Raw genomic sequence first — 15,363 nt, forward strand, 5'->3', positions numbered from 1 at the left:
AAGGAAGGAAGGAAGGAAGGAAGGAAGGAAGGAAGGAAGGAAGGAAGCATTTATTAAGTGCCTACTATATACCATGCATTGTACTAAACAAATTATTATCCATTTGATCCTGACAACAACCCTGGGATGTAGGTGCTATTATTATCCTCATTTTATAGTTGGGGAATCTGAGGCATATAGAAGTTAAGTGACTTGTGAAGCTTGATTTGAATTTGTATCTTCCTGGGACACTAGTGCTCTATCAGGTCATGTCAAATAATAATTTTGTAATTTTTAAGGAAATTTATATTTTTTTAAGGAAAGAAATTCATGATGGTTACAATAATAAAAAAGAACAAAAAATGTTCTTTTACATAGGGCTGAAAGGTTTATGAAACACTTTCACAATGATCTGAACCTAATGACAACCCTATGAAGAAGTTGAGCAAGGATATTATCCTGATTTTATAGATAGGGAATTTGAGGTTCAGTCTTCTACGTCATTATAACCCTACAGTGTATAGTAGGTGCTTGAAAAATGTTTCTTGGCCGAATAAGGCACTAGATAAATTCCTAGATTACACATTTATAATGAGTTGTCAACTCTAACAAAACCTCAATGGGAATGTAAATCTACTGGGGGGAAAGGGATAATACATTTTTAACCCAAATATGAAGCAATGTAGCCTAGTTGTTAGAGTCAGAGTTAGAGTTGCCCTACAGCTAGAAAGACATAGTTACAAGTCCTCACTCTTACATAAGATCTATGTAAACGTGGGCAAGTCACTTACCCACAATGCCCCCAAGGCAACTCTTAAAAATTTGGTTATCAAAAGTTGCCCAAACTCTTTGGGGGTAAAAAAAAATAAGGATTTATAGATTATCTGTTGTTTCAAATTATGCATTGTAATAGCTCCCCTCCATTTATCATGAATATGTAGTTAAATATACATCCTACAGTAATCCTACAACTCAGATTTTTTAAAAGTATACCTCTTAGCATACTGCTCATCTAGACAAATTCACTTCAATAAAGAAGGTCTTATAGTTGTGTGGAGCTTCTAACTTTTTAAAGCATTTTACATCCATTATCTCATTTAGAATCCTAGACTCAATGCTGGAAGTGAACTTAGAGGTCACCCAGACAAGCTTCCCACCCCATCCATTAATTCCCTCTAAACAACCACTATGTGAGGTACATAAATCAGGCACGGTTTCCATCCCCACACTTTACAGGTAAAAAAAAATTAGAGGTTGAGCATTTTGTCTCAAATCACAAGTTAACAACCCAACCACACTAGAACCCAGCTCTCCCACATCCAGGGTCTTCCCAGGAGAGCAGTGCCTGTCTGGTAAGTGAGTACACACATCCATTCCCCTGAAGCCACCATCCCCATCCTCTAACACATACACTCAACACATCCCAGTTTCTATCATTTCAGCCTTGAACACCTTTTGAATGACAATACCATCTCTCAAATCCAGTGATGGTAATTACTGCAGAAATAAGCAAGAGCTATCACTTCTCATAAATGATGGGGATGCAGGGGGGAAGCAGCAATACATACAAGAGTGTTAACCCCCCCACCCGTATAACACTGGCAAGGCAATTTTCTTCATTTGGCAGTATTACTGAAGCTCGCGTAAAGTGACACCCATTTCAAACGTGTGTAATGTTGTAGTGCAATCTACGAAATTTGTATGCAACATTGCAACTCTATTTGGGAATACTTTGCCTAAAAGACTAGACAGCTGTATTACAGTGACAAAGTGAGAATAACTTGTCATTCTGGTAATAATCTAACCATATATAAGTATCTGTCATCATGGAAATTGGCCTCTTCCATTTCAATTTATTTTGTCAACAACCCAAGCAGAGCCAGAATATATTTTATAACACCATTGCACACAGACCAAATAGTGTAGGGAACTTTAAAATAAAACTCATCATCATACAGCTAAATATTTACATTAAAAAAGATTCCCTCTTCTGGAAGACATCCCAGCTCCACTAATCGTCTCTGCCAGTACACCTGCAGCTTTTTGTAACTAATTAAGGAACTCCAGGAAAAAAAAAATGCATTCAAAAATGCCTCCACAAACAGATGCACACTCCATTAATTAAACAAGCTGGAGCAATCACCAAGTCTGTAATTGGAAAATTTGCTTCTTTCCTCCATTTTAAGGAAATCATAGTTATTTGCAAATGTCTTTTGATAGATTCTCCAAAGAGAAGGTCTGCAAGCAGCAGGCTGTGGGTCCCTGTAGCAGGCTGGGAAGGTGCTTGGCAAACATTGTTCTGGGCATGACACAGAATTGCCTAAGCATGCCAATTATCTTCAGCTCCATTTCTCCCTCCCCCCCATGAGAGAAAAGACTAGATTTCAGCACCAAAACCTCACTCATGTAATACTGGGGTTCAAATATATTCTATTCCCTACTTTGCCATGTTTCTTAATAAATTATGCCCTTACACAAACAATGCAAAATATGTATTGGTATCGTTCAACCCATAGGATAGCAATGTAAACAGAGTATTCATTTTGCACATAGACATTAGACAATGATGTGGGAATCATAGAATCAAAGCTCTCCAGCTGAAAGAGACCTTACAAGTCATCCAGACCAACTTCCTAGTTTTTAAGATGTAAAAAATTGAGGTTTTGAGAGGTTAAGTGTCTTCCAAAGTAAATGCGGGTAGTAATCAACAAACCTGGCATCCAAACTCAGGTCCTTTGACTTCCAAGTTCAGGGGGAAAGTTCCATCCTCTTTCCATTGTACCATGAGGGTCAGTGAATAAAAAGGAATACATAAATTAATATACTAATAAGCCTTTATAATGGGGATATGGGTTATCCATATCACTCTAAAAAGGACCATTTTATAAAATTCAACTATTATATAGTGCTCTGTGGTTCCACCTTTACATATATGACTTCACTTTTTCTCATAGCAATCTTATGAGACAGGTAAGTTAAGTACTTATTCCCATTTTACAGATGATGAAACAGATGAGACAAGAGTTTAAGTATTTTGCTTAAGGCTATGTGTTAACAAGTGGTCCAGCCTTACCATCTGGTCAAAGGAAAATATGTTTGCTTAGGATTAATTAGAGACAAAGTTGGATGGACCAGATGTTAGAAGGCCTTGAATGTCAACTTGGAAAGTTTAGACTTAAGGTCATGGGAAATGAAGAAATATTAGAGGTTTTAAGCAAGGAGTGGTGGTCTTTTACACAGATCATCCCCCATGCCTGAGGTGTTCCCCCTCCTCACTTCTTCCTGGCACAATCACTAGCTTCCTTTAAAGTACAGATCCTGTGCCACACACATTCCTTTATATATGTATGTATACTCAAAATGTTTTCAATAAAAACACATTGTGCCATAGTATATGGTCAGCCTCAAAGCCAGGAAGGCCTCAGTTCAAGTTTTGACTCTAGCACATACTGTCTATGTGACCCTAACCTGTGCAACTCTGGGACTTCAAATTAGAGGAGATACCAAGCTCATTGGTAGAAGGAATTTTTTTTTTACCCAGGAATCAAATTATGCAAATGCTTAATTCTTCTACCTGAACTCTCCTTCACCCCATTCCCCCCAGGACCTTTCTCTAACAGTTATCTTCTTGCTCTCAAGTATCTTTATTCCTCCATCCTATCCTTCTGCCTATAATTATGCTCAGATTTCCCCAATCTCCCCCCCCCCCAAAAAAAAAAAGCCTCTCCTTGATTTTTCTACCCAATCCAGCACAGGATACAGAGAAGAAGCAGTCATATAGGTAGAAGGAGAGCTGGGTGAAGGTGGTGTGCCAAAAACCTAGAGAGAAGAGAGTATTGAGGGGAAAGTAATCAATGATATCAAAGGTTGAGTGGTCAAGGTGAATGAGAATTGAGAAAAATCCATTGAATTTGGCAACTAAGAGATCATTAGTAATTAGAAAGTAGTAAGCATCAAAATTATTTGATATTGATTAAAAATAGGAAAGAAGATCAGTACAACAGATAAGGAAAAATCAGAAATAATTGAAATCAATAGCCTAGTGTTCAGTAAATATGAAAAGACAAATTACTTGAGTAAGAACTGTCTATTTAACAAGAAGTACGGGGAAAACTGGAAAGCAATTCAGCAAAAATTAGGTTTGTAGCGATGTCTTACAACATATATAATCATAAGTTCAAAAAATATGTAAGACCTGAATACTAAATCGAAGCATTAAAAATTTTTTTAAGAAAACTAGATCAATTACTTTTCATAGTTATGCCTGGAGAGTGGAAAGGGGGTTCTTAATTATTTCTCACCAAGCTACATTCCTGACTCTTCCATTATGCCCCTAGAAAACTTTTCATCCAGGAAGATCACTTCAGCCCTGAAATTCATACATTGGAAGTATCCTCTGTCCCCTGCAGCTCCTCCTTCTGATTGGGTGATTCCTCTAAGAACCTTCATTTACAAAGAGAGCCCATGCTAACTATCCCAAGACAGTTAGCTCTTTCTCACCAGGCTACAATCTAATCTATTTCTCCTCACCACCCCCACTCTCCCCCCCCCCCCGGTAGTCTTCCTCCAGTAGAATGTAAGCTCCTGGGGCGGCTAGGTGGCACAGTGAATATAGCACTGGCCCGGAAGTCAGGAGGACCTGAGTTCAAATTCGGCTTCAGACACTTAACACAAAACTAGCAATGTGACCTTGGGCAAGTCACTTAACCCCAATTGCCCTACCTTCCCCCCCCCCTCCAAATAAAAAAGCAAAAAGAAAGGAAGGAAGGAAAAAAAAAAAAAAAAAAAAAAGAAAGGAAGGAAGGAAGGAAGGAAGGAAGGAAGGAAGGAAGAAACGAAGGAAGAAAGAAACAAAGAAAGAAAGAAAGAAAATGGGGTGGCTAGGTGGTACGGTAAATAGAGCACCAGCCCTGGAGAGGGGAGGACCTGAGTTCAAATCTGGCCTCAGACGCCTGACACACTTACTAGCTGTGTGACTTTGGGCAAGTCACTTAACCCCAACTGCCCTCTGAAAAGCAAAAAAAAAAAAAAAGGTAAGCTCCTTGAGGGCAGGTACTTTATTTTTTATTGTATTGTCATTCCCAGCATAAACATAGTACCTGGCAGTAGCAAGTGCTTAATAAATACTTGTTGAATGACAGACTAATCAAACAAAAAATATAAAAGATCACAAAAGATGCAATGATACTTTCAATTATAGACAAATAAAAAAGTGTGCACAAACAAAATCAGTGTAAATAGAAGAAGAATGGAAGTTATTAGTTGGGGGAAAAGATATTTGCATCAAATATCTCTGAAAAGGGTCATGAATCCAAAATATATAGATAACTAACACAAATAAATAAGACCAAGAGCCATTTTCCAATAGATGCATCATTAAAGGATATAAGAAGTTCTTCCCAAGAAAAGTATTTCAAACTATTAAGAACTCTATGAAAAACTGCTCCAAATCAGCAATAAGAAAAATGCAAAGTAGTCCTAAGATTTCACATCATACATAGCAAATAGGCAAAAGTGACAAAAGATGGGATTACTTAATGTTGATGGGTCTATAAAAATACAAGAACCCTATTACATAGTTGGTGAAGCTGTGAATTCATCCAACCATTCTGGAAAGCAATTTGGAATTATGCCAACAAAAGAACTAAAATGTTAATACCCTTTAACCAGAAATCCCACTGCTAGGCATAGATCTCAAAGGGGTCAAAAACAAGGGGTGGAAAAGTCTCATATATAAGAAATATTTGTAGTATCACTTTTTTGTGGCAGCAAAAGATGGGAATTAAAGTTGTCTATTTTACTAACCAATTGGAGAATGACTAAACAGATTATGGAATATGAATATAATAGAATGTTACTGCACTGTAAGAAACAATGAATAGGATGAATTCAAAGAAACAAATTAGATATATAAACTGATGGAAAATGAAATACATAGAAAAATGGAACCAAATATATACAATGACTCCAACAATGTAAATGGAAGGAAAGAAAAGAAACTAAAATGACAAAGTTTGTCCCCAAGAAACTCCTTCCCTTTTTTGCAGAAGTAAAGAGTTATGGATGTAGACAATTTTGTATATTGGCAAATTTGGTTCATGTAAGCAAGATGGAGGACTAGAAAGTTTTGCTAATCACCAATTCAAAAAAAAAAGTCCTCCAAAAGAGCAATTATGTACCAGAGATAGAGCAATTATAGCTGAGTCGATAGGACAAGAAAGCATGAAGTTGAATAAGGTAACAACTTTGTGAATTAAACACTAGAGAATGACAAACCTTAATGTCCTCCCTCAGGCACTCCTGCACTATACTCTGATAGGGTACATAAACCAATCCATGAACTTGTATTTAGGATCCACGAAGGGATACCTTCTACTGCTCAGAATCTACTAATATATCATTGTAGCGGCAAGCACCCCAAGCGTCCTCAGGGTTTGCCGCCAGTACAGGTCCTTGGATCTGATTTGATAAAGGAAAGCAACTCAAAATGGGTTAACAAGCTTACTTTAATCAGTCAGACATATATCGTTTACCTTGTTCACAGGAAAAAGGTCAGCACCCCGAACTTCAAAGCATACAGGCAGAATCATCAAGACAGAAACAGATCAAGTAGACAGCTTTCCAAACTGTCCAACCATTACATCCATACCCAGTCAACATCTGGGTTTTTCAAAGCCGGGGGACTCTCAACAACGGCTTCCCAGAATTCAGATCAAATCACAGAACACTTCTCAAAGTGAGTCCCAAAACAAAGCTACACATCAGGGCTTATATAGCCTTCTCCTGGCTCAGAGAATGTAACAACCTTATTGACCCACTGTCCAATCAAAAAGTATCTACTGAAAAACAAGCCTCCCACCCCAAGGCTCCAGGTGCACTTTAACCTAGGGGCAGGGAAGATCTTTAAAATTTGCATTCCCATTACAATCATACCCCTAAATATTCTCCATGTGATTGCAATAAGTAGCAGGTATTGACTCTGCCTAGCCATATGAGGAGTAAGGGGAAAATTAAAGGGAAGAGAGAAGCAGGCTTGATTCTGCTTCCTTCAAAATTTAGGTTAGGGAACCTCAAGGCCACAGACACTTTGCCCAGCATTCCCACCTTTTCTCCCCCCAAGCCTGCCAAAATCAACAGGTGCTAGTTCAGACCATTCAGAGAAGGAAAGAATGAATGAAACTGTGGAAAAGAGCTGGTGTATATGATTCCAGGTCTCTATTCATTTTTCCACAAAACAAAAAAGCTCAAGATGAAACCCAAATCTGCAAGCCTGATCATAATCACTAAATTGGTAATTTATTTAGTTAATTATGAAATGGAGATTAGTTAGGAGACTATATTAATAACCCAGGTGAGATAAGGGTCTGAACTTGAGTAATAACTACATCAGTAGAGAGAAGGGGACAGGTTTGAGATATCATTGAGGAAGAATTGATTGATGGCAACTTACTAGCTATAAAATGTGAGGGAAAGGAAAAAGTAGAAAATGACACCAATATTGCAAATATGGATAACTCAAAGAATAGGGGTGCCATCAATAACAAAAAATAGGAGTTTGGAGGCAGGACAAGTTGGAGTTGGGTGAGAGGGAATAATGAGTTCCATCTTGGACATATTGAGTGTGAGATGTTGATGGGAACATGCAAGTAGAGATATCCAGCAGACAGCTGGTTATATGAGTTTGGAGTTCAGGAAAGAGATAAGAGCTAGATAGGTAGATTTGATAGTCATCTGCCTAGAGATAGTCATTAAATCCATGGCAGTTGATGAGATCACCAAGAGGAAAAGTGTAGAAGGTAAAAAGGGTCCAGGACACAGCCTTGAAAGATCCTTACCCATTTGTAAGCCGAATATGGACTATTTTCAAGCAAAGGAGACAGAAAGGAAGTGATCAAGCAGATAAAAGAAGAACATAGATGGAAAAAACATCCAAAACAATGCAATGTGACAGTGTCAATAATAAAAATAGCTAACATTTATATTGCATTTTTAGGGTTCCAAGCTACTTTTTGTATGTTATCTCATTTGCTCTTCACAAAAACCTTATGAAATGGATGCTGCTATGCCTATTTTACAGTGGAAATTAATTTTGAGAGAAGTTAAGTGACTTGCCAGAGTCACATAGCTAGTAAGTATGTGAGGAAAAGGTCAAATGCAATTTTCCCCAAGTCATGCCCTGTCTCCATTGTCACCTAGAAACTATAAAAGCAGTCAAGAAGGAAGAAGGCCAAGAGAAGGACATCAGATTTAGCAACAGAGACAAAGGTGGTAACCTTATTTTAAAAAAACAACAACAGTTTCAATAATGAATTTGAGACCAGATTACAAGAGATTATGGAAAAGATGTGTATAAAATGCTTTATTTTCTAGGATTTTGGTTGTGAAAAGTACAGATATGGAAAGATAACTTGAGAGGGAAGCAGGTTAAAGTGAAGTTTTCTTACAGATGGTAGAGACCTAGACAAATTTTAGGAAGTAGGGAAGGAATTAGTAGATAAGGAGAAGATAGGGGAAGAGAAGGGAGGAGGGAGGGACTTTGAAATGATGAAAAAGGTCAACTCTCTCAGAGGAGATTGGAATGGAAGGAATTCAGGACACAAGTAGAGGGACTGACCTTAACAAAGATTAGGGTAAAAAAGAGACTTCCTAATAACTGATTTTATTTTCTCAGTCAAGTCACAGTCTAGTCTTCTGCTAAAGGGAAAAAGTGAAAGTGAAAGCAGGAGATCTAAGAAGAGAAGAATTAAAACTCCCATAGTGAGGTGCATGATAGAGTCAATCAGGGAAGAATAAAAAGGGTTTTTCCATGTAGCAATAAATATTCTATTGCTGTTAGATAACAACTATGGAGTGGACTCAGTCAGAGGCAACAAGGTAGCAAAGTGGATAGAGCACTGGGCCCAGGGACAGGAAAACCTGAATTCAAATGGGGCTTCAGACCCAGCTAAACCTGAGCAACCTCTATCTCAGATTCCTATTCTGCAAAATAGAGATAATAATAGCACCTACCTTCCAGAGTTGTTGTAAGAGAGGAAAAAGATGATATTTGTAAATTGTATGTATGCGGGGTGGCCAGGTAGCACAAGCAAGTAAGAGCACCGGCTCCAGTGTTGAGAAGACCTGGAGATCGAATCCCGGGCTCAGACACTTAGCATCCACCCAGAAACACCTGGCCGTGTAACCTTGAGCAAGTTACTTAACCCCAATTGCTTTAAAAAAAAAAATTGTATGTATGCAAACTATAAAATGCTATATAAATGCTGCTATCAGGATGATTATGTTACATTCTCCATTAGCATTCCACAGTGTTCAAATAGTCAAGAAAAAGGCAGATGTCTCAGGGTCCCCTCAAAAGCCAGGTTTGCTTTCCTTTGGGATTGTTCAGATAACTCACTCCCAGAAATGGCCTGGGGAGCCAAGGAGTGGAATTATGAGGAGGTTCCTTCTTTCTAATAGAATGGAGGAGGTGAAACGGCCATGATCATTTTATATTGTTATATATAATTATATATTATTCCAAATAATATATTTATTTGGAAGAAAGGGCTGGAAAAGTGATATGCCCAATCCATAGGTCTTGACATGTCACTCCCCTATTCAAGAAACTCCTCAAATGGAAAACACTCTGTTTGGCATTCAAAGCCCATCATAACCTTCCCGCATCTTTGTATTCTTCCTACATCCTAGACTTTCCCCCCAGATAGTTTGTGATCCAGTGCCACCCTCCTCCTTGCTGGTCTTTGCACAAAATACCCTATCACCCAACTCTGGCCATTTTCATGGGCTGTTCCCCTTCCCTGTAATACTCACCCACTTCATCTCTATCTCTATTTTTACAGCCAGTATCTCTGATAAAGATCTCATTTCTAAAATATATAAAGAATTGAGTCAAATTATAAGAATACAAGTCATTCCCCAATTGATAAAAGGTCAAAGGATATGAACAGGCAGTTTTCAGATGAAAAAGCTATCTAAACAGTCATATGAAAATATGCTCTAAATCACTATTAATTAGAATAATGCAAATTAAAACAGCTCTGAGATACCAATCACACCCATCAGATTGGCTAACATGACAACACAGGAAAATGATAAATGTTGGAGAAGATGTGGGAAAATTGGAACACTGATGCATTGTTAGTAGAGTTATGAATTGATGAAACCATCTGGAGAGCAATTTGGAACTATGACCAAAGGGCTAGAAAACTGTGCATATACTATGATCCAGTAATCCATTACATCCTTGCTAAGTGGTGGGTAAAATGATGAGTAAGCAAAGGAGAAACACTAGGTACATTTAGAGTAGAAATGTGAGAGCGAAACAAAAATGATCAGAGGCAGTATTGCATAATGCATTGGGGACTGGACTTGTACTCAAGATGACCTCTGCCTCTGACATTTGTTAGCTAGGAAATTGTTTAACCTAGGAAATTTACTTAATAGCTGTGCCTCAGTTTCTTCATCTGTAAAATGAATGACTTCAACTCAGTGGCTTCTTAGGTCTTTTCCAGCTCTAAATCTAGGATCATAGTTCTTTTTGTGGTAATGACAAAGAATTGAACATTGAGAGGATGCCCATCAATTGGGAAGTGACTGAACAAGTTGTGGTATATGATTGTAATCAAATATTACTGTGCTATAAAGAAATGATGAACAGACTGATTTCAGAAAAACCTGGAAAGTCTTGCATAAACTGAAACAAAGTGAAGTGAGCAGAACCAGGAGAACATTATACACAGTAACAGCAATATTGTAAGATGATCAACTGTGAATGACTTAATTATTCTCAGCAATACAATGATCCAAGACAATTCCAAATAACTTATGAAAAAAAAAATGCTATCTGCCTCCAGAGAAAGAACTGATAGAGGGGCGGCCAGGTGACTCAGCGAGTAAGAGCACTGGCTTCAGTGTCGGGATGACCTGGGTCAAATCCGGGCTCAGATACTCAGCACCACACCCAGAAATAACTGGCCGTGTAACCTTGAGCAAGTTACTTAACCCCTATTGCTTTAAAAAAAAAAAAAAGAACTGATGGAGTCTGAATGTAGAACAAAGCATACTATTTTTCACTTTCTGTACTTTTTTTCATGTTTTTTTTCTTTTCATTTGTATCTTCTTTCACAACATGACTAATATGGTAATATGTTTTGCATGATTGAACTCAATCAATATCAAATCACCTATATCAAATTGTTTACCATCTTGTGGAGGAGGGAGGTAAGGGAGGGAAAAAGAAAATTTGGAACTCAACATTTTTTTTAAATGAATCCTAAAAATTGTCTTTACATATAAATGGGAGCAAATATTTAAAAAGAAAAATTTGTCTACACTTCATGCCACGACTTCCTCTCCTTTCACTCATTCCTCAACCATTTGCAGTTTGGCTTTTGACCTCATTACTCAACTGAAACTGCTCTCTCAAAGTTGCTGATGATCTCTGAATTGCCAAATCTGGTGAGATTCTTAAAAATTCTTCTTGACCTAATATACTACACTTAACACTGTTGGCCACCCTTTTCTCCTGGATAGTATTTCCCCTCTGGGTTTTTGTTACATTACTCTCTCCTGGTTCAACTCCTAACTGTTTGACTACTCACTTTTGTTGATATTTCCCAAGGGCCCTCTTCTCCTGCTATACTCTCTCTTGGTAACTTCATAAGATCCCATGAGTTTAACTCTCATCTGTTTGCAAATGACTCCCATATCTACAAATCCAGCTCCGGTCTCTCCAGAGCTTCCGTCTAGGACCACTAGATGTCTAATGAACATTTCAAGCTGAATGACCCAGAGACATCCCAAATTCAACATGTCTAAAAGTAAACTTATTATCTTTCCACCTAAATCCTCTCTTTTTCCAAACTTCCTTATTTCTGTCAAATGCAGCACTATCCTCCCATGGTCTCAGGTTCACAATCTCAGTATTTTCCTGGACTCCTCACTATCCATCACTCCACATATCCAATTAGTTGACCAGTTTTTATGTTTCTACCATGACAACATCTCTCCCATTTGACCTCTCCTCATTCACACATCTGCCACCGTAGCTCAGGCCCTCACTATCTCTCACCTCCTAATTGGAACAGCCTCCTGACTAGTCTCCCTGCCTCAGATCTCTCATCACTCCAGTCCATCCTCTGTCTGCTACCAAAGCAATTTTCCTAAAGAGCAGACCTGACCATTTGACTCCCCTATTCAACCACCTCCTTTTACTGCCTCCAGGATAAAACATAAACTTTTCAGTTTAGCTTTGAAAGTCCTTCAAATATATGTGTATGTATACATATATACACTTCTTGCCTCCTCCATTAGAATATAAGCTTCTTTCCAGTAGGGATTTTTTTTATTGGTTTTATTTATTTATTATTTTTATTGGTATCCCCAGAATGTAGGGCAGTGTCTGGCACATAATAACCACTTAATAAATACTTGTTGGTTGATTGGGCTAATCCAATTCAGCCTTTATTTAAAGATTTCCAGTGAGGATCCTCTATTTCTTGAAGCAGGAAATTTCTATTCTCAGATAACTCTAATCATTTTAAAAGTTTCTTTCTGACATTAAAGTCTAAATCTGCTTTTTTGGCAACTTTCACCCATTGCTTCTAGTTTTGCCCTCTGAGGCCAAGAAGACCACATTTAATCCCTCTTCTTCATGACAGTCCTTCAAATACATGAAGACAGCTATCATATTCCCATTAAATCTTGTCTCTTGAAGTTAAACATCCCCAGTTATTTCAGTCAATCATTCTATGGCAGGCTGTCAAAGCCCTTCACCTTCATGTTCAGCTTCCTCTAGACACTTTCCAGTTGATCAATGATGTCCTTTGTAAAATGTGGCATAGAATATTAGACACAAATCTCCACTTGTGGTCTAACCAGGGAAGACTTCAGGGAGACTACCACCTCCTAAGAGCTGGACATTTTGCCACTCTTAAGGTAACCTAAGATTGTACAAGGTTTTGTTTTTGTCCATCATTATCATACTGTTGACTTATATTTAGTTTACAAGCCACTTGATGGGGGACGGGATCCCAATAGGTTCAGCAGGAATTATGATCTTATCTAAGACCAGAAAACCTGCAATATCGCCTGGAAAGAATTCAAGGTCTCAGGCTTAATTGGAGTGAGAGTTCTAGAAGTTTATTGTTACGCTTCCATGAGAAGCGGGCAAGAGTCCTTTAGGGGACCTGCAAGTGAGAGGGGTACATGCTTTTACCTTTAAAGGGTAGGGCTGCCATTGTCAGGGCTGACCAGACTGGAGGGGCCTCAGTGCATAGACAAAGGTCAGAGCTGACCAAGAGAAGCATGTGAATAGATAGTTTAGGTAAGATTTGGGCCAGGCCCAAGGAGACAAAAGGCAAGGATAAAGGAGGGTGTGGGCCAAGCCCAGAAGAAATGAAGAGATTAAGTAAGAACAAAGGGGTCACAGGGTGTTGCCTAGGTAGAGTGTGGGATAGGGAGAAGGGGCAGAGCTCAAGGATGGGAAAGGACAAATTACAGTTACAGAACAGACTGGTTTTACAAGTTGGTTTCACAAATTGATCTAGACCCCAGGTATCCCATCACACTTAAACCCCAAGATCTTTTTCAGTTTAGCTACAATCTAGTAATGGCTCCCCCATCTTGTTTTTGTGAAATTGATTCTTGGAATCCAAATGCAAAATTTCATATTGATCACTATTAAATTTCATCTTAAGGAAACATCTCCTAGTACAGAAGTGAGCTAAGAATGTGAAAAGTGTTTTTAGATAAATCAGTTATGTTTATGGAGCTTTCCTTAAAATGATAAATAGTATTTATCTAAAACCATCAGCAAGCATTATCTTTAATGGGGATAAGCTAGAAGCTTTCTCAATAAGATCAAGGTGAAGCAAGTAATGCCCATTATCACCACTATTATTCAATGTTGTGCTAGAAACATTAGCTATCACAATAAGAGGAGGAAAAAACAATGAAGGAATTAGAATAGGCAACAAGGAAACAAAACTATCATTCTTTGTAAATGATATCATAGTATATTTGGAGAACCCTAGAGAATTAACTTAAAAACTAGCTTAAATAATTAATAACTTTAGCAAAGTTTCAAGCTATAAAATAAAACTACATAACTCATCAGCATTTCTGGATATTACCTATGAAGTCCAGCACCAAAATATAGAAAGAAAAATTTGATTTAAAATAATTGCAGACAATATAAAATACTTTGCAATCTACCTGCCAAGACCCAGTAACTATATGATCACAATTACAAAACACTTTTTACAAAAATAAAGTCAGATCTGAACAATTCAAAAAATAGTAAGTGCTCATGGGTGGGCCATGCCAATATAATAAAAATGACAATTCTACCTAAATTAATTTACTTATTCAGTGCTGGGCCAAAGTACCAAAAAAATATTTTATAGAGCTGGAAAAAAATAACAACCAAATTGAGATAGAAAAGAAAAGGTCATGAATATCAAGGGAATTAATGAGAAAAAAATGTGAAGGAAGGTAGACTGCCTGTACCAGATCTCAAACTATATGACAAAGCAGTGATCACTGAAACAACCTGGTACTGGCTAAGAGATAGAGTGGTGGATCTGTGGAATCACGCAGGTACACAAAACACAGTATATAATGACCATAGTAATCTAGTGTTTGATAAATGCAAAGATCCCAGCTTTTGAGAAAAGAACTATTTGACAAAATCTGCAGGGAAACCTGGAAAGTACTTTTGCAGAAGATAGATATAAGGCCAACATCTCACAATGTATGCCAAGATAAGTCAAAATATGTACATGATTTAGACATAAAGGGTGGTACCATAAGCAAATTATTGGAGCATGGAATAGTTTATCTGTCAGATCTATGGGTAAGGGAAGAATTTATCACCAAACAAGAGATAGAGAACATTTCAAAAGCAAAAATGGAAATTTTTTATTACATTAAAAGGGTTTTGCACAAACAAAACCAATGCAGTCAAGATTAGGACATCAGAAAACTGGGGGAAATTTTGACAATTTCTCTCACAAAGGCCTAATTTTTTCAATTATATAGAGAACTGAGTCAAATGTATAAGAATACAAGTCTTTCCCCAATTGATATGGTCACAGATATGAAAAAGCAATTTTCAGATGAAGAACTCAAAGCTATCAATAGTCATATGAAAAAAAAATTCTATTGATTAGTGAAATGCAAATTAAAACTACTCTGAGGTACCTTGTCACACCTATCAGATTGGCTAATATGACAGAAAAGGAAAAGGACAAATGCTGGAAGGAATGTGGCAAAATAGGTATGTGATGCACTTTTGGTGGAGTTGTGAACTGATTGAACCATTCTGGAGAGCAATTTGGAGCTATAAAACTGTGCACACCCAGCAATACCACTACTAGGTCTGTA

This window comes from Petaurus breviceps, unplaced genomic scaffold (genome assembly GCF_028583685.1).
Source record: "Petaurus breviceps papuanus isolate PSGF00001 unplaced genomic scaffold, PetGlider_PUasm1.0 171, whole genome shotgun sequence".
Taxonomy (NCBI): domain Eukaryota; kingdom Metazoa; phylum Chordata; class Mammalia; order Diprotodontia; family Petauridae; genus Petaurus; species Petaurus breviceps.